Genomic DNA, 27,320 nt, shown 5'->3' with positions numbered 1-27,320 from the left:
TTATTGTAGAGCACTCGCTCTCACCAGCTGAGCCATCCGACCACCCATTGGCAGCTCAGCGGCAGCTCAGCTCGGGCACAACTCACTGGCCCATGTGGAAATCAAACCATCGACCCTGCTGTTCAGAGCTCACGCTCTAACCAACTGCACCACCTGTCTGGCCCAAACAACATACTTTTAAAGAACGACTTGGTCAAAGAAGAAATAAGAGGAGAGATCAGAAGATACATAGACACAAATGAGAATGAAAACACATCCTACCAACATTATTGGGATGCTGCGAAAGCAGTTTTAAGAAGGAAATTTATACCATTACAGGCCTATCTCAAGAAACAAGAAAAATCCCAGATAAATAACCTTACATTACACCTTAAAGAACTAGAAAAAGAAGAATAAATGAAACCCAAAGTCAGCAGAAGGAAGGGAATAATAAAAATCAGAGCAGAACTAAATGAAATAGTGAACAAAAAGACAACAGAAAAAATTAACGCAACAAGAACTGGTTCTTTGAAAAGATTAATAAAATTGACAAACCCTCAGCTAGACTCACTAAGATAAAAAGAGAAAACACAAATAAACAAAATCAGAAATGAAATAGGGGAAGTTACCATGGATGCCACAGAAATACAAAGGATCATCTCAGGACTATGAAGGACTATCTGCCACCAAATTCAATAACCTAGAAGAAATGGACATGTTCTTAGAAACATATAGCCTTCAGAGGCTGAATCACGAATAGTTAGAAAATATAAATAGACCAATCAACAGTAAGGGAATTGAATCAGTCATCCTAAACCTTCCCAAAAGCAAAAGCCCAGGAACAGATGGCTTCACTAGTGAGTTCTACCAAACATTCAAAGAGGATCTAATACCTGTCCTCCTCAAACTCTTCCAAAAAACAAAAGAGACAATACTCCCTAACTCATTATATAAGGCCAACATTACCCTGATATCAAAACCTGGTAAGGAGAACACAAAAAAAGAAAATTATAGACCAATATCTCTGATGAAGACAGATGCAAAAATCCTAAACAAAATTCTAGCAAATCGAATGTAACAATGCATTTAAAAGATTATGCAGGGCCAGCACAGTGGCTCAGTTGGTTAAAAGCTCGGAGCGAGCTCTGAGCAACAGGGTCTCCAGTTCGATTCTCTGCCCAACCTGAGCTGCCACTGAGCTGCCAACAGGTGGCAGGAGGGCTCAACTAAAAAAGAAACTAAAGATTATGCATCACTACCAAGTGGGGTACATCCCAGGGGCACAATGATGGTTTAACATAAGCAAATTGATTAATGTGATACACCGTATACACAAAATAAAGGACAAAAATCATATGATTATATCCATAGATGCAGAAAAAAATATTTGAGAAGATACATCCATTTATGATTAAAACAGTTAATAAAATGGATATAAAAGGAACAACAACTTGGCTGGTCCCCCTCCCCAATTCCCCAACACTGTTTCCCTCCCCCAGTTCCCCAATTAAAAAAAGAAATGGATATAAAAGGAACATACCTTAACGTAATAAAGGCCATATATGACAAACCCTCAGCCAATGTCATAATCAATGGTGGAAAACTGAAGCCCTTCACTCTATGTTCAGGAACAAGACTGGATTGTCCCCTATCACCTCTGCTTTTCAACATAGTATTGGAAGTCCTAGCCAGAGCAATTAGGCAAGAGAAAGGAATAAAACGCATCCGAATTGGGAATGAAGAAGTTAAATTGGCGCTTTTTGCAGATGACATGGTGCTATATATAGAAAACCCTAAAGACTGCACCACAAAGCTATTAGAAACAATAAACGAATACAATAAAGTTGTCGGCTACAAAATCAACATACAAAAGTCAACTGCATTCCTATATTAACAATAAAATCTCAGAAAAAGAAATGGAAAAAAAATGACTCCTTTTGCAATTTCAACAAAAAGAATAAAATACCTAGGAATAAACTTAACCAAGGATGTGAAAGACCTGTAAATTGAAAACTATAAGACATTTTTAAAAGAAATTGAAGAATACACAAAGAAGTGGAAAGACATCCTGTGTTCATGGATTGGAAGAATCAACATAGTGAAAATGGCCATATTACCCAAAGCAATATACAGAATTAATGAAATCTCCATGAAAATCCCAATTGCATTTTTTTAAAGAAATAGAACAAAAAATCATCAGGGTTGTATAGAACCACAAAAGACCCCGAATAGCCAAAGCAATCCTAAGAAAAAAGAACAGTGCTGGAGGTATCACACTCCCTAACCAGCTTGTACTACAGGGCAACAATAATCAAACAGCATGTTATTGGCAGAAAAACAGACACACAGACCAATGGAATAGAATTAAGAACCCAGAAATAAACCCACATAAATATGAACAGATAATTTCGACAAAGCAGCCAAAAACATACAATTGAGAAAAGAGCCTCTTCAATAAATGGTGCTGGGAGAAATGGAAAGCCACGTGCAAAAGAATAAAAATAGACTGCTATCTATCACCATGTACCAAAATTAACTCAAAATGGATCAAAGACCTAAACATAAGACCTGAAACAATAAACTGCATAGAAGAAAACATAGGTACTAGGCTTATGAACCTTGGGTTCAAAGAGGATTTTATGAATTTGACCTCAAAGTCAAGGGAAGTAAAAGCTAAAATAAATTAATGGGACTACATCACACTAAAAAGCTTCAGCACATCAAAAGAAACCATCAACAAAATAAACAGGCAACCAACCGAATGGAAGATTTTTGCAAACAACACCTCCAATAAGGGGCTAATGTCCAAAATATATAAGGAACTCACACGACTCAACAACAAAAAAACAAACAATCTAATTAAAAACTGGGCAGAGGACTTGAATAGACATTTCTCCAAAGAGAACATACAAATGGCCAATAAACATATGAAAAAATGCTCAACATCAAAAATCATCAGAGAAATGCAAATAAAAACCACAGTGAGATACCACCTCACACGTGTTGCAATGGCTATCATCAACAAGACAAATAATAACAAGTGTTGGAGAGGCTGTGGAGAAAAAGGAACACTCATACACTGCTGGTGGGAATGCAGCCTGGTGCAGACGCTATGGAAGGCAGTGTGGAGCTTCCTCAAAAAATTAAGAATAGAATTACCATATGAGCCAGCAATCCCTCTCCTGAGTATATCCCCAAAACACCTGAAAATATTTCTCCGTAAAGATATATGTGCTCCAAAGTTCACTGCAGCTTTATTTACGGTGGCCAAGATATGGAAACAACCAAAGTGTCTTTCCATATATGATTAGATAAAGAAGATGTGGTATATACACACAATGGAATACTACTCTGCCATAAAAAAGATGAAATAGTGTCATTTACGATAACATGGGTAGATATTGAGATTATTATGCTAAGTGAAATAAGTCAGACAGAAAAAGTTGAGAACTATATGATTTCACTGATATGTAGTATATAAAACTGAAAACAACAAAGGAACAAGACAAACAAATGAAGAAACGAAAACACATAGACACAGACAATAGCTTAGTGGCTATAAGGGTAAGGCGGAAGGAGGGGTAGATGAGGGTAAAAGGGATTAAATATATGGTGATGGAAGGAGAACTGACTCTGGGTGGTGAACACATAATGTGATATGTAGATGATGTATTACAGAATTGTACACTTGAAACCTATGTAACTTTACTAACAATTGTCACCCCAATAAAATTTAATTAAATAATAATAATTTTAAAAATTAAAAAAAAGCAAGTACCTACAACCAAGATTAGTCTACCCAGCAAAGCTATCATTTAGAATTGAAGGACAGATAAAGAGCTTCCCAGACAAGAAAAAAGCTGAAGGAATTCCTCACCACCAAACCAGTATTACAAGGAATCTTGGAGGCACTTCTGTAAGACCAAAAAAAAAAAAAAAAGTAAATAACAAAATGGCAATAACTACATATCTATCAACAATTACTTTAAATGTCAATAGATTAAATGCTCCAATCAAAAATTAGGGTGGCTCAATGGACAAAAAAATAAGACACTTACATATGCTGCCTATAAGAGACTCATTTCAGATCAAAAGACATATACAAACTGAAAGTAAAGCAGTGGAAAAAGATATTTCATGAAAATGGAAATAAAAAGAAAAGCTAAGTTGGCACACTTATACCAGACAAAATAGATTTTAAAACAAAGTGACAAAGAAGGACCCAGTAATCTCACTTCTGGGTAATTATCTGAGGAAATCCAAAATGCTACTTCAAGATGTGTGCATCCATATTGTTTACAATGGCCAAAATGTGGAGGCAGCCTGGGTGTCCATTGATGGACGAATGGATAAAGAGTAGGTGGGGGCCGGCCGAGTGGCTCAGTTGGTTAAGAGCTCGCTCAAGAGTTTGAGGGGCGGCTCTTAAAAAAAAAAAAAAAAAAAGAGTAGGTGGTACATATATACAATAGAATACTGCTTGGCCATGGATGGGAATGGGTTCTTGTCTTCTGCGGCAGCATGGATGGACTTGGAGGATATTATGCTGAGTGGAGTATGTCAGACAGTGAAAGACAGGTGGAATGTGATTTTGCTTATATGTGGAATCTAAAGAACAAAATAAAAAATCAAGTAAAACAGAAACAAACTCATAAATACAGAGTTCAATTTGATGGCTGCCAGATGGAAAGGGGGTTGAGAATGGGTGAAAATGAAGAAGGGATTAAGAAGTACAAATTTGTTGTTACACAGTAATCATGCAGATGTAGGGTATAGCATAAGAAATATAGTCAATAATATTGTAATAATTATGCATGGTGTCAGATGGATTCTAGAATTATTGAGGTGATAGATGGGGGGGGGGTTGGCAGACAGAGTGAAAAAGGTGAAGGCATTAAGAAATACAAATTGGGGCCGGCCGAGTGGCGTGATGGTTAAGAACTGGCTTGGGACGCCAGAGGGCCCCGATTCGGATCCCACATATGAGGGCGAGTGACACTGCCCTCTACAGCTAAGATGCTGAACAACAGCTCAACCTGGGCTGCCGTGAGTCGCCGGCGACGGCGTAGGCTGCAGCCCCTGTGGCAGTGGGTTGCAATGGGCTACCATATGCAGCCAGCAGCCAGCGAGAGCGGCCAGCAACCGCAATGAGCGGCCATCCAGAAGCCGGCGACTGATCTGCCTCACCTGGGGAAGAGCACAATGATGGTGCCAACTTGGGCCAGTGAAGCAACATCCTTCACAACTAGACTGAAGAACAAAACAACAGCAACTTGTCTGTTCCCCTTCCCCCAATGCCCCACTGCTGTTCCCATCCCCCCAATTCCCCAATAAAAATCTTTTTAAAAAAATAAATAAATAAGAAATACAAATTGGTGGTTACAAAATAGTCATACAGATATAAAGTAAAGCATAGGAAATATAGTCAATAATATGATAATAACTATGTATAGTGTCAGGTGGGTACTAGACTAGTCAGGGGGATCATTTCCTAAATTATATAGATGTCTATCCACTATGCTCTACACCTGAAATTAATATAAAATATTGATTGTTAACTGTAATTTAAAATTTTAAAAAGGGAGGACAAGCATGAAAGAGAATAAGAGATTCAAATTTCCAGGTATAAAACAAGTAAGTCATGGGAATGTAATGTACAGCATAAGGAATATAGTCAATAATATTGCATTGAATATTGCAATGAATATTACATTGTCAAATGGTTGTTGGACTTATGGCGATCACTTCTTTAGGTATATAAATGTTGAATGACTATTGTGTACACCTGAAACTAATATAATATTGTATGTTATCTATATTTAAATAAAAATCTTAAAAATAAAATTAAAAAGCTGAACTCATGGAAACAGAGAGCAGAATACTGGTTGCCTGGGACTGGGGCAAAGGGTGGAGAAAATGGGGAAATATTGGTCAGAGAGTACAAACTTCCAGTTATAAAATAGTAAGTTCTGGAGATCTAATGTTCAGCATGGTGCCTATTGTTAAATGTATCATATTAATACATTTGAAAGTTGCTAAAAGAGTAGATCTTAAGTGTTTTCACTGCAATAATAGAGGTAATTCCATGAGAAGATGGATGTGTTAACTAACACTATTGTGGTAATCATTTCACAATATATACATGTTTCAAATCATCAGGTTGTACACCTTAAATTTACACAATGTTATATGGCAATTATATCTCAATAAAACTGGAAAATAAATAAATAAGTAAGACCACTGCAACCTATCATCAGAAAAAGTTAAACACATACACTCAGTCGTCTCAGTGCTTCAAACAACATATAACATTATATTTAATTCATATGCTTCCTCTACCAGGAATAAAAAAGTATTAAGGATTTAATCCCCTTTGGATAATTCAATTTGAGCTAAAGTGAAAATTTTTAGTGTCCTCCTCCCACCCTTATTCTACCCTCTCTCCCTCCATCTCCCTGAAGTCATTCATCCTCGTCTCTCCCAGAAGCCTACACTTGGGGCCTTCCCAGGCCTGCTCTCCTATCACCAAGAGGGCCAGCATTCCTCTCTTCCTCCCACCAAACTCTCAATGTGGCTGACTTCAATGAGGTAATAGAAAGAAAGCAATAGGACTAAAAGCATTCATTCTCAGATCAGTTTTCCAAGGTAGTCATATTTTAAAAGTAGAGCTTATTTATCCATATAAATTCCTACTAGATGAAATATGGATTTCAGCCTGTGTGCCCAAAGAAATGAAAGAATTCAGTACTGTGGGAAAAGAGGGATATTATTATCACTTCTTGAAGAAGGTTGCCATGCCCTGATGCAAGGAGCTTTGCCATTGGACTCCTCACAGCATTTAGAACATGCTGTAAGGATGATGGGTGAGTCATACTCCTTGATCTCTGAATGATTTGATCATCATGACTTGATTCCCTATTTCTAGATTGACAAGAGTCCAATAAATTATAGGCATATATTATGCAGATAATATTTCAAATGTCGTACCAAAATGCTGCCTGGAAACTGATATTCAAATAAATGGTGAAAGAATTCTAACTTACCTGGTCATAGAACAAATAGAAAAGTCAACACATGTCTATACGTTTAGAACATGAATCCAGAGCATAAGATAAATAAAGATGGGCAGGATTTAGTATTCACAAAGAGCCATTTTTAAGAGAAATACTTCTAAATTCCATAATTTACTTTTTTTAAGCAAATGGAAATCAAGCAGTGGTGTTGGGAAAATAAGAGCATATTATGAATCAAGAAATATTTTCTAACCAAATGCTCATCCCCATTCTCTCCAGAAAACTCCCAGACTTTTCTCCCTGAACCTTTATCTTCAATTTACTGCCTTGTGTCAATTGTTTACAAAATGCAGCTCTAGTCATTCTTTATTTAATTATTAATAGTATCTAGAATGCCTAATACACTACCTGGCAAGTGTCTATTGAGCAGGCACTCAATAAACATTTGTTGCACAAATGAATGAACTGTTGAAATCTGTGACTCATATTTTAGTTAGCAAAAATACAAACAATGTTTTTAATTACTTCAGCAACATATGGTATCGATTCTAAATGTGTTTCCTTAAATTATAAGCAAGCACTGAGATACTGATACTACAAAGGTAATTCTGCTACCAGAATGTAATTATAGTAATGCATTACTAGACTTATTTGTTAAACACAGACTATCAATATGCCACATAATCAGCCCTTCATTAAGTTGTGCAAGAATTTTTAAAATGTTTAAACTACCAGATTTTTCTTTCCTCAGTAACAGTGAGGAAGTACTTCCCTTAAACCCAGGCAAGAGGGGTCTTATCCCGGATCTCCTGTATAGCATTTATTTAGCTGCACCCCCCACCCCGTGCCCATGGGGGAGTCTGTAGCGCCAAAGGGACATGCATACCCAGAGTCAACACCCTTTCTCCTGGACCACACTCTGGGTATCTAGGATTCCAGGGTTCCCAGGTCAAACAACCTGAAGCCTACTTCCAGTGCCTGTGCAATTAAGCCTCCCTGGGTCCCTCTACCAGAGGCTGGACCATATCTAGAGTGCTCCCCACTCAGCCTGGGGGGTGAGGGAGGGAGGCCCACACAAGTGCATGCAGAATAAAGCCATGGATGGGGACAAAGGGGGCTAACCTCAGACCAAGGACCAGAGCTTGCTCTCCTTATGCCACCATTTTCCAGCGCAGACCGCTAAGGAGGCCAAGAATTCTAATTCAAAGCTGCCTTCCCAAATTACTGGGAAAACATGCCTCAGGATATTTGTTAAATTTGGAGGGTGAAATTGTGACTGATATTTTTCTACGCGATTCTTTAATTGTCTTTTGGTTTTTGGGTTTTTGGTTTGGTTGGTTGCTTCCTTTTTTTTTAAAGATTTTTATTGGGGAATTGGGAGATGGGAACAGCGCTGGGGAATTGGGGGAAGGGAACAGACAAGTTGCTGTCCTTCTGTTCTTTATTCTAGTTGTGGAGGACGTTGCTTCACTGGCCCAAGTTGGCACCATCATTGCACTCTTCCCGGGTGAGGCAGATCAGTGCTGGCTTCTGGACGGCCGCTCACGGTGGCTGCTGGCTACACACAGTAGCCCATGGCAACCCACTGCAGCAGGGGCTGCAGCCTATCACTTCACCGGCGACTCATGGCAGCCCAGCTCCAGGTTGAGCTGTTGTTCAGCATCTTAGCTGTAGAGGGCAGTGTCACTGGCCCTCATACGTGGGATCTGAACCGGGGCCCTCTGGTGTCCCAAGCCAGTTCTTAACCAACGCGCCACTTGGCCGGCCCTGGTTTTGGGGGATTTTTGGGCTTCAGTTTTCATGTCTGTAAAATGGAGATGATAATAAGACATGCCTCATCAAATTCTTATAGATTAAATGAGATAATGCATCTAAAGCTTTAAGCACAGTACCTGACATAGGGTAAATGTTCAATAAAATAATTGTAATTACAATTATTATTAAACACATGTACTAATTTTATAACTAGGAACACAGGCAATAATAAATGCTATTTCAAAATCCTGTTAAAGAAAAAAACTGATTTCCAGGTGGCCATGAAGGTGTATGTGTCAAGATGGAAAGTAACAACAGTTAGAGTTTAGTAGCTTGATATACAACTTTTCAGAATTTAGATATATGGTTTGTGGACCTCTACGTATCCTTGTGCCTCTGGATTTGCAAATGTTAGAAGTGCTTTCTTCAAATTCTTTTCTTGAAGTTCAAGTATCCAAATATACTGAATATACTTAATGAAATATCACAAGTGAGAACCAGCCATTTAAACCTCTGAGATTCTGTATGTTCACAAACTTACCAACAGAAGTGTTTGGTCCAGATGAATAGGTTCTCTTGAGACAGCCTATGAACATCAACAAAGTTAGTTTCTGGCGGTAATAACATTCACAAATAATAGTAAGGTTTATTGAACATTTAGCATATGCCAGGTACAGCACCAAGTAATTTGCATACATTCTCCATTCAATCCTCAAAACTCTAGAGTAGGTACTAATAGTATTTTATCTTATAGATAGGGAAACTAAGATGTAGAGAAGTTTAATAACATGCCCAGGTTTCCCACAGTCAGAAAGGACAACATTGTGAGGAGGCTGGGTTCAGCAGCCTGCAGAGTACCCGCTCTCTGCCATTTACTTCACTTCCTCCAGCATCACAATCTTCTCTTAGTCTCTGCCTCCTCTCTTCCTTACACCCTCTCATCCTCACGTTTGCCTACCCAGACCTTAGGCCTCAGGCCTCCAACCTCAGGTTTCTAGTTATAATTGCTTATTGTGTTGAACAGTTTAGGGACTGACGCCTTTCAACACACACACACACAAAAACAGACACTCGGAAATTAGAGCACCCTGGAATCAGGCAGACTATGCCCTGTGAAGGCAGGAGGGAACTGGAGCTGAGTCACAGAGATTCCCAAGGGAGTGATGGGAAGACGTATGGAGCTCCCTGAGCCAGGAGTGTGCTGTGAATGAATGTCTCCTGCACCTTGAAAAGGAAGGGACAAAAAAGAACAGAACTGAGAAAGTACACAGACATGAGCATCAGGGCTGAAGCAGAGGAAAAGAGCATCCAAACTGAAGAACTGTCTCAGGGGCAGGGAGCACAGTTTTGGTCAGGCATAAAAATTAGTAAAATGCACTTTTCTTCACTAAACTCCAAACCAAATCCACTCTTGTTTGTGTGCTTAATTAAATCAATTTTATGTTTAAAAAAAATAGAACCTAACCTGCGTGTTTTTGAAATACAGAAGAGTGGGCCATTATAAGTTTCTTCAAAATTGGTATGTGTTTGGGTTACAGTTCCTGAGCCCAAGAAAGAGGCAAAATGATCTCAGAAGCATGGCATTGGATGAAATCTTTGGGAAGGATCTCCCTTTTTCTTTTTTTCTGTCTTCCTCAAATGCACTGACTGAATATGCTTACTTTGGAGGAATATATTGAGGAGCAGTCATATCTGCCCTCTATAAAGAAAGGGAGATGAAAATATTTCATTTTCAGTCCACATTTCAGTTCAACCTCACCCTTCTTCCTGTACAAAAGCGTGTAGGGCACTCAAAAACTCTTACTTGCTCTTGTTTGTTACCACGACAACAGGCATCTGCTCTGAATGGACAGGAAGGATGGGGAAATAAATATGTTTCAAACCTACTTGAGAAATACTTCATTGTTGATAGCACGATGCTTCCAGTCTTACTGGCTACTAAGCATATTAAGTGGTTAATGGAAGTGCCTTCAGGAACCTGATTCTTTCCAGGATCTAAGCTACATGGCTAAGAGACAGCACATTCAATCCAATTCTTCTACCAGATGGAAGGCAGCAGGTGGGGCTCTCAGGGAGCCCTCTGTGAACTCTCAACAGCAGCCAGAACACACAAGGCCTGTGGTTCTGCATGGGCTTAGACATGTACATGGTCTACCTCAGGCACAGCCATGGTTGGAGACAAAGTCAGGAGCCCTTGTAGAGTCTGAATCCCTGGTTATAGCTCAAAGAGAAAATAGCAAATCTCCTCTCCCAGCCACCCTCACAACAGTTGTATTTTATACCAGATCCCATTCAATATTTTTGAGTCCTGTTGTATGCTAGATCCTCTATATAATTATCAGATCTAGTCATCTTAAAATCTTTTGGAAATAGATGTAATTATCCCCATTTTTCACCAGAAAAAAAATAATAATGCTCAAAGAGTTTAAATAACATGTCCAGGTTCACATAGCCGTCAAAAAAAATCTAATTTTCAAATTCATTTAGGAAAAAGGAGGAGCCTAACCTACTGTCTGCAACTGTGCAGGAAGTTGGGTAATGCTGAGCTCACTCACCACTCACTGAGTCACAACCCATTAATCATTAGTGAGCCAACAGCTTGGTCCTTGCTCCCATGTAGCCTATACACTGAGGCATTCAGACCACAGACAAGTAAAACTACATATAATTACAAGTCATGATAAGTGTGATTAAGGAAATGGTGCCCGAAAAAGAATTGTATCCTCATCTTTATGAAACAGTCTGCCCTCTGGAGCCCTCTCCTTTGCAAATACAGCCTTCATCCATAGGCCTGAGATGATGTGCTCAGCTTTGCCGGGTGACTGAGAACATGAACTTGCTGTCTCTTCCCTGGCAGGGGTTTTTCCAAACTGAACTTTGAGAGGAGCTGAGCCCTTGCAAAGTTGAGAGGGTGGAGCACACACTGCATACTGGTAGGCTGCTGACTCCAAGAATTTTGTTTCCAGCAGGTTCCCTGCATGTCAGGCTGGGTGGTGGTGGTGGTGGTGGTGGCTTTTTTCTGTGTGTGCTGGAGGAATGGAGAATGGCTTATCTGAGAACAGACTCCTGAAAATCCCTTCCTCCCATCTCCCTGCCACATTGTCTTCATCATTAGGAGGGCCACCTCTGCCTTGACAAATGCCAGACACCTTAGATTTCCACCTTTTTGAAAGGTATCCATCCTCTTTGGCTAAGATCAATGTCACAACTAGAAAGAAAATGGGGAGGGGGTGGGCCCAGCTCTGTCACAACTTAATTCTGTGAATTGGGACAAGTATCTAAAACTCTACTGAATGGGAGAAGATATTTGCCAATGATACATCTGATAAGAGGTTAACATCCAAAATTTATTTTTAAAAAACTCATACAACTCAACATCAAAAAAACAAACAACCCAATTAAAAAGATGGGCAGAGCACATGATGAGACATTTCTCTAAAGAGGACATACAGATGGCCAACAGACATATGAAAAGATGCTCAACATCACTAATAATTACAGAAATGCAAATAAAAGCCACAATGAGATACCATCTCACTCCTGTCTGAATGGCTATCATCAATAAATCAACAAACAAGTGTTGGTAAGGGTGTGGAGAAAAGAGAACTCTCGTGCACTGTTGGGATTGCAAATTGGTGCAGCCACTATGGAAAACAGTATGGAGTTTCTTCAAAAAATTAAAAATAGAACTACCTTATTACCCAGCAATCCCACTCCTGGATATTTATCCAAAGAAATCCAAAACACTAATTCGAAAAAATATATGCACCCCTATGTTTATTGCAGTGCTATTCACAATAACCAAGATATGGAAACAACCAAAATGCCCATCAATAGACGATTGGATAAAGAAACTGTGGTGCATTTATACAATGGATTGTTACTCAGCCATAAAAAAGAATGAAATCTTTATGCAACAACATGGATGGACCTAGAGAATATTATGCTAAGTGAAATAAGTCAGACTGAGAAAGACAAATACCATGTCATCTCATTTATATGTGGAATCTAAAGAACAGAATAAATGAACAAACAAAACAGAAATAGACTCTGGGATACAGAGAAAAAACTGATGGTTGCTAGATGGGAAGAGGGTGGGGATGGGGGAATAGGTGACGGGATTAGAAAGTACAAATTGGTAATCACAATATAGTCACAGGGATATGAAATAAAGTATGGGGAACATAATCAATAATATTGTAAAATTATGTGGGGTATAAGATGGATATTGGACGTATCAGGGGGATCACTTCATAAACTGTGTAGATGCCTGACTACTGTACTATACACCTGAAGCTGAAGTAGAATAATATTAAATGTCATCTATAATTTTATACACACACACACACACACAGTGCCAAAAACATGTATGCACATTTTAAGAAAGGAAAAAACTGTGTTAAAATTGTAATACTCAATATATACCAGTAAGAAAAGATGAATACAAGTCACATTTCACTTCTGCAATTACAAGAGGTGCTCAGAGTGGTTACCACCAGCGTCCAGACACTTCTAATTACAGCGAACTACTGCTTGAGCAACGTTGATCAAAGTGTTGACTTGTATACATTTTTTTGGCACCTGTGATATATATATATATAGTCACCGGATGTAAAGTACAGCATAGGGAATATAGTCAATGGTATTGTAACAGTTATATATGATGTCAGAGGGGTAATAAATGGGGGGTTATCACTTTGTGAGGGGTGTAAATGTCTATTATGTAGTTTTGTACACCTAAAACTAATTTTTAGAAATTCTATGGGCCTCACCAAATGCAGAAATACACATAAAAATGTAGCTGAACCTGGCATATAACTTAAATTTGAGTTTCCTCAACTATGTTATCATTGTCCTTATTTCTCTCCTACCCTTACCCACAAGTCCTCCCAGATGTTGCCTGCAATGGCAATGGCAATGGGAAATGGGAAATGGTGGCCTCTAGAGATTATGGAACTAAAGCCATATCAACCAGATTAATTGGTTGAAAATGAGTTTCTCCCCCGCCTGTGTGGAATCAGCTCCTTTCCCTCACCTGTTTTCTAGGTGCTGATGCAGCAAATGCTGTCAATGACCCACTTCCATGTCCTCGAATTCCTTCACCATTTTCATGCTTACTACTGGTTCTCACGGCATGGCCACTCCCAAATGCAAGCACTGGTGTCTCTCTTCTGGTGGCCTGTCCCCCATCTGTCTGAACCCAAATTGATGCCCCCTGGGGACAGCTTTTACCCATCTAAAAGGCTAGAGTTAACTGGCCCAAGTACTTGCTTTAAAACCATGGTTATAAATAAAACACTTGGGTAAGAAATGTTTCCATCTTAGCAAGGCACGACACACAAGCTTTCAAATTCTCTGAGACTTTGAGAGAGTAGCGACGAGCATTTTGTCCTTCATTATGAAAGATGGAGGACTACTAGAATTAAGAAGTGTGAACACAGTGATGCATTTTGGAACCAGATGCACCTTCTGGGCAGCAATCATTCCTGAGTTAGAGTCATCAGGCTTTCCATTGTTGCTTGTTGCCAAATGAAATGTTTCCTACACAAAACTCAGAATGTGCCAGAAGAAGCAAGTCTTTTTAGGTGCTCAAAATAACAAAGTAATTGTAACCTTTTAAATGAAATACAATTAAGTAGGAGTGAGATATTCATCATTTGAATATTTAATGGAATTCTATATAAGAATCTCTTTATCCTTAGAGTTTAATTAGTTGAAGTAGATACAACTTGTAGATATGCAACAGCTATTTCAGGGTGGCTGTCAATTAGATTAAAATGTACCTAGGTTTTTATCTAAGAATAAAAAGTAAGGTGGCCTAATTAGAAATAATTTTTTATATCAGCCTCCTTTATCATGACTTTTGCTACATGGCCTTAGGTATGAAATTTCTGATATTATAGTCATAGCATTCAGAGTTTAGAGACCATCTAGACTATTTTTTCTTTCTAATGTTCTACATCTCCTGTTTTTTCACAATGGGTATATGATATATATGTATATAATACATATTTACATATATGTATATGTGGTTATGCATATCTATATGCACTTTGTATATAAGTATATACACATGTCTCTGTAAATATACCAAGAGAGAGAACCATGTAACAATCTCAGTATAGAGAGTCCAGGTTTCACGGAACCCCCTCAGAGAGAAGGGTTAATTAAAGATATCTCCCCAGGCCTTCCACAGGACCAAGGTCAAACCAAGTTATTGCAGTTGGGCTTTTCTCAGGCTGGTAAAGACAGCACTAGTTTGTGCCTCCTCCTTAATCTGCATAGATTCATTCTTTCTTTCAACAAATAAGCACTGTGTTATCCAGAGGATATGTCAGTGAGAAAGATTAACACAGACTATGCCCTAAAGAGGCTATCGCCTAAACTGTGATAAGGAGAGATATTTACCAGTAGTCTAAGGAAGCTGCACATCAGACTGTGTTTCAAGACCTGCACCTAATTTTTTTTCATATTTTTGTATTCTTTTCTTTAAATGCTTCCCCACCAGAAAAAAAAATGTACAAGCTTTGGGTCCCACAAAACCTGGCCCCAGGTTGTTGATGAGTTCTGTGAAGACCAGATTTCTATGATGGCACCTGTCACACTTCATACACACATTTCTTTTCTTTTTTTTTTAATTAAAGTTTACTGGGGTGACAATGGTTAGTAAAGTTACATAGGTTTCAGGTGTACAATCCTGTAATACATCATCTATATATCACATTGTGTGCTCACCACCTAGAGTCAGTTCTCCTTCCATCACCATATGTTTGATCCCTTTTACCCTCTTCTACCACTCCCTTCCCCCCCCCTTACCCTCTGATAACCATGTCTATGTCTATCAGTTTTTGTTTCTGTTTGTCATGTTCCTTTGTTGCTTTCTGTTTTATATCCCACATATCAGTGAAATCATATGCTTTGCGACTTTTTCTGTCCGACTTATTTCACTTAGCATAACAATCTCAACATCCATCTGCAAATGGCACTATTTCATCTTTTCTTACAGCAGAATAGTATTCCATTGTGTATATATACCACATCTTCTTTATCCAGTCATCTGTTGAAGGACACTTTGGTTGTTTCCATGTCTTGGCCACCGTAAATAAAGCTGCAGTGAACTTTGGAGCACATATATCTTTACGGAGAAATATTTTCAGGTGTTTTGGGGATATACTCAGGAGAGGGATTGCTGGCTCATATGGTAATTCTATTCTTAATTTTTTGAGGAAGCTCCACACTGCCTTCCATAGCGGCTGCACCAAGCTGCATTCCCACCAGCAGTGTATGAGGGTTCCTTTTTCTCCACAGCCTCTCCAACACTTGTTATTATTTGTCTTGTTGATGATAGCCATTGCAACACGTGTGAGGTGGTATCTCACTGTGGTTTTTATTTGCATTTCTCTGATGATTAGTGATGTTGAGCATTTTTTCATATGTTTATTGGCCATTTGTATGTTCTCTTTGGAGAAATGTCTATTCAAGTCCTCTGCCCAGTTTTTAATTAGATTGTTTGTTTTTTTGTTGTTGAGTCGTGTGAGTTCCTTATATATTTTGGACATTAGCCCCTTATTGGAGGTGTTGTTTGCAAAAATCTTCCATTTGGTTGGTTGCCTGTTTATTTTGTTGATGGTTTCTTTTGATGTGCTGAAGCTTTTTAGTGTGATATAGTCCCATTCATTTATTTTAGCTTTACTTCCCTTGACTTTGAGGTCAAATTCATAAAATCCTCTTTGAACCCAAGGTTCATAAGCCTAGTACCTATGTTTTCTTCTATGCAGTTTATTGTTTCAGGTCTTATGTTTAGGTCTTTGATCCATTTTGAGTTAATTTTGTACACAGTGACAGACAATAGTCTAGTTTTATTATGCCTTTCCCTAAAATGCTGACCCCTTTATATTACAGAGATTTCTAATTTATCTTTGTGTTTCTGATATTCAATGCAAATGTGTTAACTTTAGTTAACTTTCAGTTATCTGTATACTAAACAATCAATGGTTTTTATGCTTTACAATACCATTTTTTCCTTTTTTGCTTTCCCTCAGTAGAGGTCCTTTTGAAAATTCTAATCTGACCAGGCTGGAACAAGTGAGAAGTTGTCCAGACCAGAAGAAAAGAAGAGGCTCTTTCATGACCAGGTGGGGTAATAATGGTAGCAGCAGTCCCAGGATGAAAATCAATGAAGCTTGGAGTTGTTGAGTCAATTAGGAAAGTGAAGTTCCTGGAACAATTGGTCTTTTCTGATCAATGATTCTCAAATTCACCTATGAGCTTGTGAAACACAGATGGTTGGGCCCCATCTCCAAAAGTTCTGATTCAGTAAGTCTCAGATGGGAGCAAGGATTTTGCATTCCTAACACGTCACAGGTGATGCTAATGCTGCTAGTCTAAGGACCACACTTTCCCTAGACTATTGATGCCAAATCTTGGCTTGGACATTGGAATCACCTGGAGAGCTTTAAAAATACTGATGTCTGGGCTCTCCCTGACCCTGATATTCCGCTTACTTGGTTTAGATCACAGTCTGAGCATTACAATTTGTAGAAGGGCGATCAAGATTGCAAACTACTGCCCTACACCATGGTGCATGAGGCATGTAAAAAAGCATGCAGGTCACATGTCTTGATCTACACTTCAGCTTACTAGAAGCAAGAGTATCTGAATCCTCATCTTTGGAAAATATTAAGAATCAGAGAGGAATTTTAAAGAATCTTAAAAGGTGGGCTGGCCGAGTGGTGTGTTGGTTAAGAGCTGGCTTGGGACACCAAAGGGCTCCGGTTCGGATCCCACATGTGAGGGCCAGTGACACTGCCCTCTACAGCTAAGATGCTGAACAACAGCTCAACCTGGAGCTGGGCTGCTGTGAGTCGCCAGCGACAGCGTGGGCTGCAGCCCCTGCTGCAGTGGGTTGCCATGGGCTACCATGTGTAGTCAGCAGCCAGCGTGAGCGGCCAGCAGCCGTCGTGAGCAGCTGTCCAGAAGCTGGCGACTGATCTGCCTCACCCGGGAAGAGTGCAATGATGGTGCCAACTTGAGCCAGTGAAGCAACGTCCTCCACAACTAGACCGAAGAACAAAAGGACAGCAACTTGTCTGTTCCCTTTCCCCCAATTCCCCAGCACTGTTCCCATCCCCCAATCCCCAATTTAAAAAAAAAAAAAATCTTATGTCATAAACTCCAGACACCGTCCCTCTGCAATATCCACCCAGACACTCTTGGAGTAATTCCAGTTAGAGACAACCTTCTTGCATTTAAACAGCCCCAGCTACTAAAATCCAAGAGACTCTCTTAGGCCTGCTGCTCCACACATACCATGTTTCCAAGTCTTTGTAGGTGTTGGTGAGTGCCTGGCATGGCCACCCCTACCCTGACCTCTATAGGGCCCCATCTTCTCCCTAATGCTTTCTAGATCAGGGTCTCCCAGCTGTTTAATTTCAATCCCTCTTCCCAGTTCTTCACAGTAATATTTGAAACTACAGCTGTCCTGCTATGTCTCTCTTCCTGCATCACAATTACTTGTTTGCATTTCCATCTTCCTCTTAGAATAATGGAGCTCCTTGAAGACAATTTCTCTCTCCTACAGCCCTAGTAGCTAGTTATTATTAAATGAAATGTTTTTGAATGAATGTGGAACAATGTATTATTCAGATCATTCACTTCTCCCTTTTAAACAAAAGAATTTCTTACTCTTCCCAATTGTCTCTCTATTTCCACCTCATTGTTGGAGGCCTTTACCTTTATCATAATTTAAAGGTAAAAATTAACTTGGTAAAATCTCATACCGTAAGTTGCAAAACAACCAAACTGAGCCCAAACTATTTAAATGGTGTCCCAAAATAGAACCTAAAACAGAGCTATATCAAGCGAACTAATAGAATAAGGAAAATGAGACTTTTGCTATTGCATTACAAGTTCCTGATTTTACCTAAATGAATGATAAAAAAAGAAAGGGAAAAAAAAAACAGTGTGAAAGAGCAAAATGACTTCATGGTAAAGCTTTAAGTTCCAGAAGATCCTAGCATCCTCCTATTCTAAACTTAGCTCAGCCACTGGCCCACCATGTGAATGAGTCACTGCTCTTCCTTGACTTAAAACATCCCTCTTATAAAACTTGTTAAAGAAAGACGTCACTGTAAATTAGATGTTGTAGCTAAGTTTAGCCATCTTAGGACATAAATATTGTAACTTATGTGAGTTCATTCATTTTTGTTTCATGACTTATATTAGGGTATGTGCTTAAATATGTGTTGTTATACATATGGTAGCTAAAGACAAACCTTCTGCATAGACAGGATATATATATAATATTAATTATATTATATTATATGCAAATAGCCACAGAAACATCCTTGAGCTATTTTAAGAGGCAGTTTTACTGACAAATGTTCAGAATTTAGCTCTCCACTTGCCCCTAGCCTAATCTCTATGAATTGACTGTTCTCCTCAGAGAGGCTGTGGATGAGTGTGTAAGCATGCATGTTATGGGGAAAACAGGAAGTCCTGCCCTCCCCCATTCCTGACTTCTCCTCAGACAGTGCCATTCACACACAGCCACATAGGCAAATGCCACATGATGTGAGCTGAGAACTGATGGGAGTCTCTGCCAAAAATACTCCCCCACAGGCTTCTCAGAGAGCCCTGGGTTTCCAGTCATCACTAACATTACCTTCATTTTTTAAGGGCCATCTTAAAGAGGTCATGCTTTTTACCTGGATCAGGACACTGTGTTATGTGTTATGTGGCAAATGTTGCCCATTTAAAATCTGAGTGACTGAAGAGATTAGTTTATCTGATCAAACCACGCCACCCATTTATTGTAGCCTATTTGAAATCGGGATCCTGACAACATGAAGAAAAGGAAAGCTACATACAGAGAGACTTGAGAAGCCCTGAATCTTGCTTGGGAGGAGGAAGTCAGAATCCTGGACAACCCAGCAGTCCAACCAGGGTCTAGGCACAGGGAGCTAGTAGCAGAGGACAGTAACAGGGATACCAGAAGCCAGGTAAGTATGAGCAAAAGGCTAACTCTGTCTAGTGACCAACACTGACTTCTGCATGGGAATTTACTGTTTACAGAGAACTTTGTCATCTCATTTGAGTCTCATAAAATCCAGTGAATTATGTATTATTATTTTAATCCTCATTTTATAGAAAAAGAATGTGAGATTCAGAAAACCTGAGCAGCTCACCCATTTACTAGTTACTCAGCTAGTAAATGGCAGAACTGGGCTGCAAACCATAGCCATCAAAACCCAGCAAGTCTTCTTTATACGCCTTTCTGCCTAGGTGTGTAAGGCCAAGCAGTGGCTATGCCAAATGATTCTGTCCCTTCTAATACACACTCATTCCACTACTGGGCTTCTACTTTCTGTGGCCAGAACTGACCCACGCTCCCTAGCAATAGTCAACAGGCTGCTCATATCAGGGGAACCAGTATATATACCCTAAAACACTGGGTCAAATGGCTAAAGGAGAAACTTAGAGGGAGGCAAATATTAAGATAGGTAAGGAAGGTATCCCCACCCCTCTAATCCAGGAGAGTACAAACTCCTGTGGGTGAAAGGAAGATCTAAGACCACAGAATATAGGTTCCAGGAGAGGCCTTGAGGGTAGAGGCCCACACCCCGACTATCCAACCCATGTGGTCATCTAGCCTGTCCATAAATAGTAAAAATGAAACATTCTTCAGTTTCCTTAAGAGACCCATTCCTATGTTCTGTTCAATCATCCTTCCTATGAAAAATGTGCTCTTTTGTATCTCAATTAAACGTTTCCCATTAGCTTTCTTAGGCCTGCTTCAGAAGAGATCATCAGTGCCATTTAAGTAATATAGTTAATATTTTAAAGCCTACTAAGCATCTCTTCAATATTTCTTCTCCAGTAAAACAGCCACGTCTCCTTTGAGATGTCTTCATCAGGCAGAAGTCCTATTTTTCATGCCTTTAATCAATTCCATTGCTCATCTGTGGTCCCTTTCCAATTTTACCACATGCACCTTAAGTTGTGAAGACCAAAGCACAGTACCCTTGAGGCAATACTCTAAGGAACAGACCAATAGAAGGCTGGTTTCCTAGCTCCTGAAAAAAGATCACACAATAAAACATAGAGTTTGTTTATGTCCAAGTGTGACTAATAAATTACAGCACTGCCGTGCTGATTCATCGGACAGGTGCTCCTTCACTGCCACTCCCCTGCTGCCCTGCCGTCCCTCCCCAGCTGTATCCTGCAGTCCATGTTGAGTATTCCTGCACATAACCCTACCCTGAGCAGCACTTCTACAAAGGAGAGATCCACAGCAGCTCACACATTGAAAATATGATTTAAGAGTAGCCACTTCTCATTATCACAGATGACTGGAGAGTCGCAGATTTTTAAAACAGAAAGAATGTTCAGTCTAGCATCACCGTAGGAAGAAAAAAGGAATTCACAATATATATAGGTGCTCAATTAAGCCTCTACAAGTACAAATAGCCTAAAAATGTTTGTAGTTGATTTATACACTTATGTCTGTCTATATCAAAGGAAGCATTATCCTCATTCACCAGCTCACAGATTTGATCAGCAAGGACTGAAACTGAGAAAGCCAGAAGTACCTGGAGCTTGTTAGAAAATGTATCATGGCAAGGCCAGCAATCACTTAGCAGGTTTTCTCTCTTGTTTTCCTTTTCCATCTGCATATTAAACCAAGCTATTTGCACCTCACAAAGAGAAACTGCTGCAACCTGAACTTTCCCATTTTTCTTCCTGAAGCAAAACAAGATATGTAAGTAAAAGCCCCAGAAATGTTCTAATCAAGCATGAGAACTAAACCCCCAACAACTAAGATTAAGGCAAATAAGATAATGGATTCCAGAATCAGCAGTCTGCTAATGTTGCTAGCAGCATTGCCAGCACACATAACTCAATCCTTAGCTCTTAATAGAGATGTCCTCATATCTGAACACCCCAGGCCTCTCTGCCTGGAGGGGCAGAGGCCCTGCTGGGAAATATTTACTCAGTCTCAGAGCATCCTTTCCAGAGTGGTTTTTTTCTTTACACTGCTGATGGAATACAGCCCTGTGGAGGCCAGTGAAGTAACACCATATGCCACTGACCCTCCCAGAGCATCCAGCACGGAGCCTATGCCATCTCATATTCTCCTGGAATGAGTTTAGTTCTCTGGAACGTTAGCTTGTTGCCTGCATTGCCAGCTGGGTAACCTAACATGGTCATTTCAGTAGAGAGGAGCCTGCAGAACCAGTAAAATTATTCTATTATATTTATTTAACTGTTAAACTGTGTCTATTCCAAAAGAACATATGGATATTTATTAGTGATATTTAGACTGATTAAAACGCAATGAAGATGAGGGCCGGCTGAGTGGCGCGATGGTTAAGAGCTGGCTTGGGACGCCAGAGGGCCCCGGTTCGGATCCCACATATGAGGGCCAGTGACACTGCCCTCTACAGCCAAGATGCTGAACAACAGCTCAACCTGGAGCTGGGCTGCCGTGAGTCGCTGGCGACGGCGTAGGCTGCAGCCCCTGTGGCAGTGGGTTGCCATGGGCTACCGAGTATAGCCAGCAGCCAGCGTGAGCGGCCAGCAGCCACAGTGAGCGGCCGTCCAGAAGCCGGCGACTGATCTGCCTCGCCCGGGAAGAGTGCAATGATGGTGCCAACTTGGGCCAGTGAAGCAACATCCTCCACAACTAGACTGAAGAACAAAATGACAGCAACTTGTCTGTTCCCCTTCCCCCAATTCCCCAATTAAAAAATCTTTAAAAAAAAAACAGAGTGAAGATGAGATACTATTTGCACTCCCATGTTCAGTGCAGAATTTTTCAAAATAGCCAAGAGGTGAAAACAACCTAAATGTACACTGACAGATAAACAGATAAAGTGTGGTATATACATTAAATGGAATATTATTCAGCCATAAAAAAGGAAAACCTGTCATATGCTACAACATAGATGAACCTTGAGGATATTGTACTAAGCGAATAAGCCAATCACAGAAGGACAAATACTGTATGATTCCACTTATATGAGGTATCTAAAGTAGTCAAACTCACCAAAGCAGAGAGTTGAATGGTGGTTGCCAAGGGCTGGTAGGAGGGGCAAACAAAGAGTTACTATTAAATGAATATAAAGTCTCAGACATGCAAGGTGAAAAAGTTCTAGAGATCTGCTATACAACATTGTGCTTATAGTAAGCTATATTATACTGTACACTTAAAAATTTGAGGGTAGATCTCATGTTACGTGCTTTTTAACACCATAAAAGTTCTCCTCTACTTGACTGCAAATGGCATACTGAATTGCCATTAAAATTATATTCATGTCAAAACACACACACTAAGGATAGAGCATTTAAGAACAAATAGAAGGCCGGCCAAGTGGCTCAGTTGGTTAAGAGTTAGCTTAAGAGCGCAAGCTCTGAGCAACATGGCCACTGGTTCAATTCCCACATGGGTCAGTGATGCTGTGCCTGAGCTGAGCTGCCACTGAGCTCCCAAGTTTCAGCTTCTGAGAGCATGTGCTCCTAACAACAAGACTGCCTGTTCGATGGTGGGATACACCCACCCACAACTAAGACTGAACTTAGCATCTTGAGCTGAGCTGCCACCCAGATGACTCAGTGGATAGAGCATGCACTTTTAACAACAAGGCTGCCAGTTCCGCTCCCACATGGGATAGAGGCTATGCCCACCCGCAACTAAGACTAAATTTGGCACCTTGAGCTTAGAGGCCATGAGCTGCCAATGGGCAACCAGATGGCGACTGGTACCCTCCACAACTAAGATTGAAGAACAACAACTTGGCTGGTCCCCTTCCCTCAATTCCCCAACACTGTTTCCCTCCCGCAATTCCCCAATTTAAAAAAAAAAATAGAGTGGTGACAGAAACCTGGCTGTGTGAGGGGGTGCCCCTAGATATCTGCCTTGAAGTTACAACAAGTTGAACAGTTAAAATTCAATGGTGAAAAGGATTCCTTATGCAACACACAAATACACCTGAGAGATCCCTGCATCAAAACACCTGAAGGTGGGTGAATCGGGTAAACAGGAGAGGAGGGGTGAGAGAAGCATAGAGAAGGGGGTGCAGAATGCAGCCCAGAGCTCACTGTGGTCTCAGGAGAGGGGAGGATTAAGACAGCAGGTACACTCTTTGCTGCATCTACTATGAGGATAAAGACCATTCTCAGCAATCAGACTGTGGACATTCCAGAAAATTTGGACATCACTCTGAAGGGACGCATAGTTATTGTGAAGGGCCCTAGAGGCACCCTGCAGAGCGACTTCAATCACATCAATGTAGAACTCAGTCTCCTTGGAAAGAAAAAGAAGAGGCTACGCGTTGACAAATGGTGGGGAAATAGAAAGGCACTGGCTCCTATTCTCACTATCTGTACTCATGTACAGAACACGATCAAGGGTGTTACATTGGGCTCCTGTTACAAGATGAGGTCTGTGTGTGCTCACTTCCCCATCAACATCTTTATTCAGGAGAATGGTTCTCCTGTTGAAATCCAAAATTTCTTGGGTGAAAAATACACCTGCAGGGTTCGGATGAGGTCAGGTGTTGCTTGTTTACTAGCTCAAGCTCAGAAAGATGGGTAATCCTTGAAAGAAATAATATTGAACTTGTGTCAAATTCAGCTGCTTTGATTCAACAAGCCACAACAGTTAAAAACAAGGATATCAGAAAATTTTTGGATGGTATCTATGTTTCTGAAAAAGGAACAGTTCAGCAGGCTGATGAATAAGATGTAAGTCGTCCAGCTACAGAAACTCCCAGATGTTGAGTGATTCCTCAGACTTATTTGTAGTATTTTAAAGATGTAATTAAGTCATATTTATTTGGGGGTGAGGAGAGACTTCAGGTGTACTCTATGTGGCCCCAGCAATCCAGCCTGAGGGATCAGCTTATAATACAGCTGAACCCAGTGATTAAGGCAGAGACCTTGGGTCAAAGTTGAATACAGAAGTGCAACAACTGCAGTCTAACAGCCCTAACTGCCAGACAAAAAACAAAGTCACGGAGCCTGGCCACTTCCCACCCTCCCAGAGATCACCTCCCACACACACTCTCAGTGTTATCCGTGGGCTCCAGAAAAAAAAATGGTAGCAGTGTATCTACAGCCCTGAGAACTGGAGAAACAGTTTCTGAGTGCCAGACACACACTGCAGCTAATTCCAGTGACAAGGGAGGAGCTATAGGGTGAGGCAGCTGTGATCTGTTGCCATTACTTGGAGGAGAACAAAGCCATAAATATACCAGCCACCTCTCCAGGCCACCCTGCCCCCAACTTTCACAGCTGATCCCAGTGGGGGCACCCAGGGCTGCTAAGACATACACCTCCACATATGACTGCAGGGGCAGGACTGGAATTACAGGGGCTCAGAACCCCATCATCCACCACATCCTCCCATGGGGGTGGTGCCCTGAGACTAAGGTGACCTGGTCACAGAGGAGAAGCCCACCTCCCCAGAAAATGTCCCACCACGCAAGAAGCCAGAACAGGGAAAGAGAAAATGAAATGCTACCTACCAAAAGCAAAAGAAATACCTCTTTATATCAACCTGTTGCAGAACTCACTCCTGTAGAAGCCCAGGAAGAAAAATAATCTATTAATTATCATGAATAACCAAGGTAACAAGAAAACTCAGACAGGAAATGAAAAATCTCCAGAAAATTATTTTAAAGACATGGAAATATGTGACTTAAATAACAGAGAACTCAGCATTGCAGTTCTGAAAAAACTCAATGAGATGCAAGAAAACTCAGATAGGGAGTTTAATAAACTCAGAAATAAAATCAACAAACAAAATGAATACTTTACCAAAGCGATTGAAATTTTTAAAAAGAACTAAATTGCAATTCTGGAGCTGAAGAACTCAATAAAAGAGGTAAAGAATGAATCAGCAAGCTTAGAAAATAGAGTTGACCAGATGAAGGAAAGAATTAGTGATATCAAGATAGAAATCTGGAAATGATACACATGGAAGAAGAGAGAGACTTGAGAGTTAAAAGAAATGAAAGAACTCTACAAAAACTATCTGACTCCACTAAAAAGAGCAATATAAGAATAATGGACATACCAGAAGGAGAAGGACACAGAGAACCTATTTAAACAAATAGTGAACAAGAACTTCCAAAAACCATGGAAAGAACTGGGTCCTTGAATCCAAGAAGCAAACAGAACACCTTATTACCTGAATTATAAAAGGTCTTCTCCAAGGCACATTATATTGAAGCTGTCAAAAATTAATGACAAAGAAAGAGTTCTCAAGGCAGCCAGGGAAAAGAAGATGGTAATCTACAAAAGAAAGCCTATTAAATTATCATCAGATTTTTCATCAGAAACTGTATAAGTGAGGAGGGAGTGGAATCAAATATTCAAATTATTGAAAGAGAGAAATTACCAGATGAGAATAATAAATCCTGCAAAGCTATCCTTTAGATATGAAGAAGGAATAAGGACATTTCCAGATACACAGAAGCTGAGGGAATTTTCCACCAAAAGGCCTGCATTACAGGAAATTCTAAAGGAGGTTATTCTACCTGAAACAAAAAGACAAAAGGCAAAAAGCTAGGAGTAAGATTACTAACAGAAGCAGGAAATAGTAACCCCTACACAGAACAGGGCACTATATACTTAAACAAAACATAAAACATAAAAGAAGATAAAAACATAATAAAAGAAAAAGAGACAAGGAAGACAATCTGCTACTGCAACTCATAAATGAACTTACAGCAGAAATAGGGATAATTTGTGACAACATAAATATAAAAGGCAAGGGAGTAAAGGTCTGAATTGCAAAACGAATGGAGATAAAATGCATGCTGAAGAAAAAAGATTATTGTATATATGGAATTTTCATTTACATAAACTTAATGGTAACCACTCAAAAACAAAAATAAAAAATCCAGAACTGAGACACATAACACAAAAAAGAGAAAACGAAGGGGAAAAAATCATAGAATACCACCAAACTAAAATAACAGACAGAAACACAAAGGCAAAGACACAATGGAGACACCACGTTACCAGAAAACAAAAGATAAAATGGCTATAGGAAATCCTCAATATATCAATGATCACCCTAAATGTAAATGGACTAAACTCACCAATAAAAAGGTAGAGTAGAAGATTGGATCAAAAAACAAAACCCAATTATATGCTGCTTCCAAGAGACATATCTCAGCTACAAGGACAAATATAGACTAAAAGTGAAAGGTTGAAAAATAATACTCCAAACAAATGGCATCCAGGGAAAAATGCATCAAGCTTGTGAAAAGTTGCATAAAGTTTAGGGTGACAATGCTCTACAAGAACGTAGTGCCAATGATGGTTCACAAAATTCCGTGCTGGTGATTTTGATCTCAACGACGCTCCTCAGTCAGGGAGGCCCACCGAGGTTGATGACGACACAATAAGGCATTGATCAGGTCAAACCCATGTTACATGACAAGAGAGATTGCAGAAACATTGAACATCCATCATTCAAGCATTCACGGCCACCTGAAGAAGCTGGGATACATAAGCAAACTCGATATTTGGGTTCCTCATGAACTCAAAGAAGTTCATTTGATGGTG

This window comes from Hipposideros armiger, unplaced genomic scaffold, assembly GCF_001890085.2.
Source record: "Hipposideros armiger isolate ML-2016 unplaced genomic scaffold, ASM189008v1 scaffold_720, whole genome shotgun sequence".
NCBI classification, from domain to species: domain Eukaryota; kingdom Metazoa; phylum Chordata; class Mammalia; order Chiroptera; family Hipposideridae; genus Hipposideros; species Hipposideros armiger.
Note: the sequence above shows the minus strand (reverse complement) of the source record.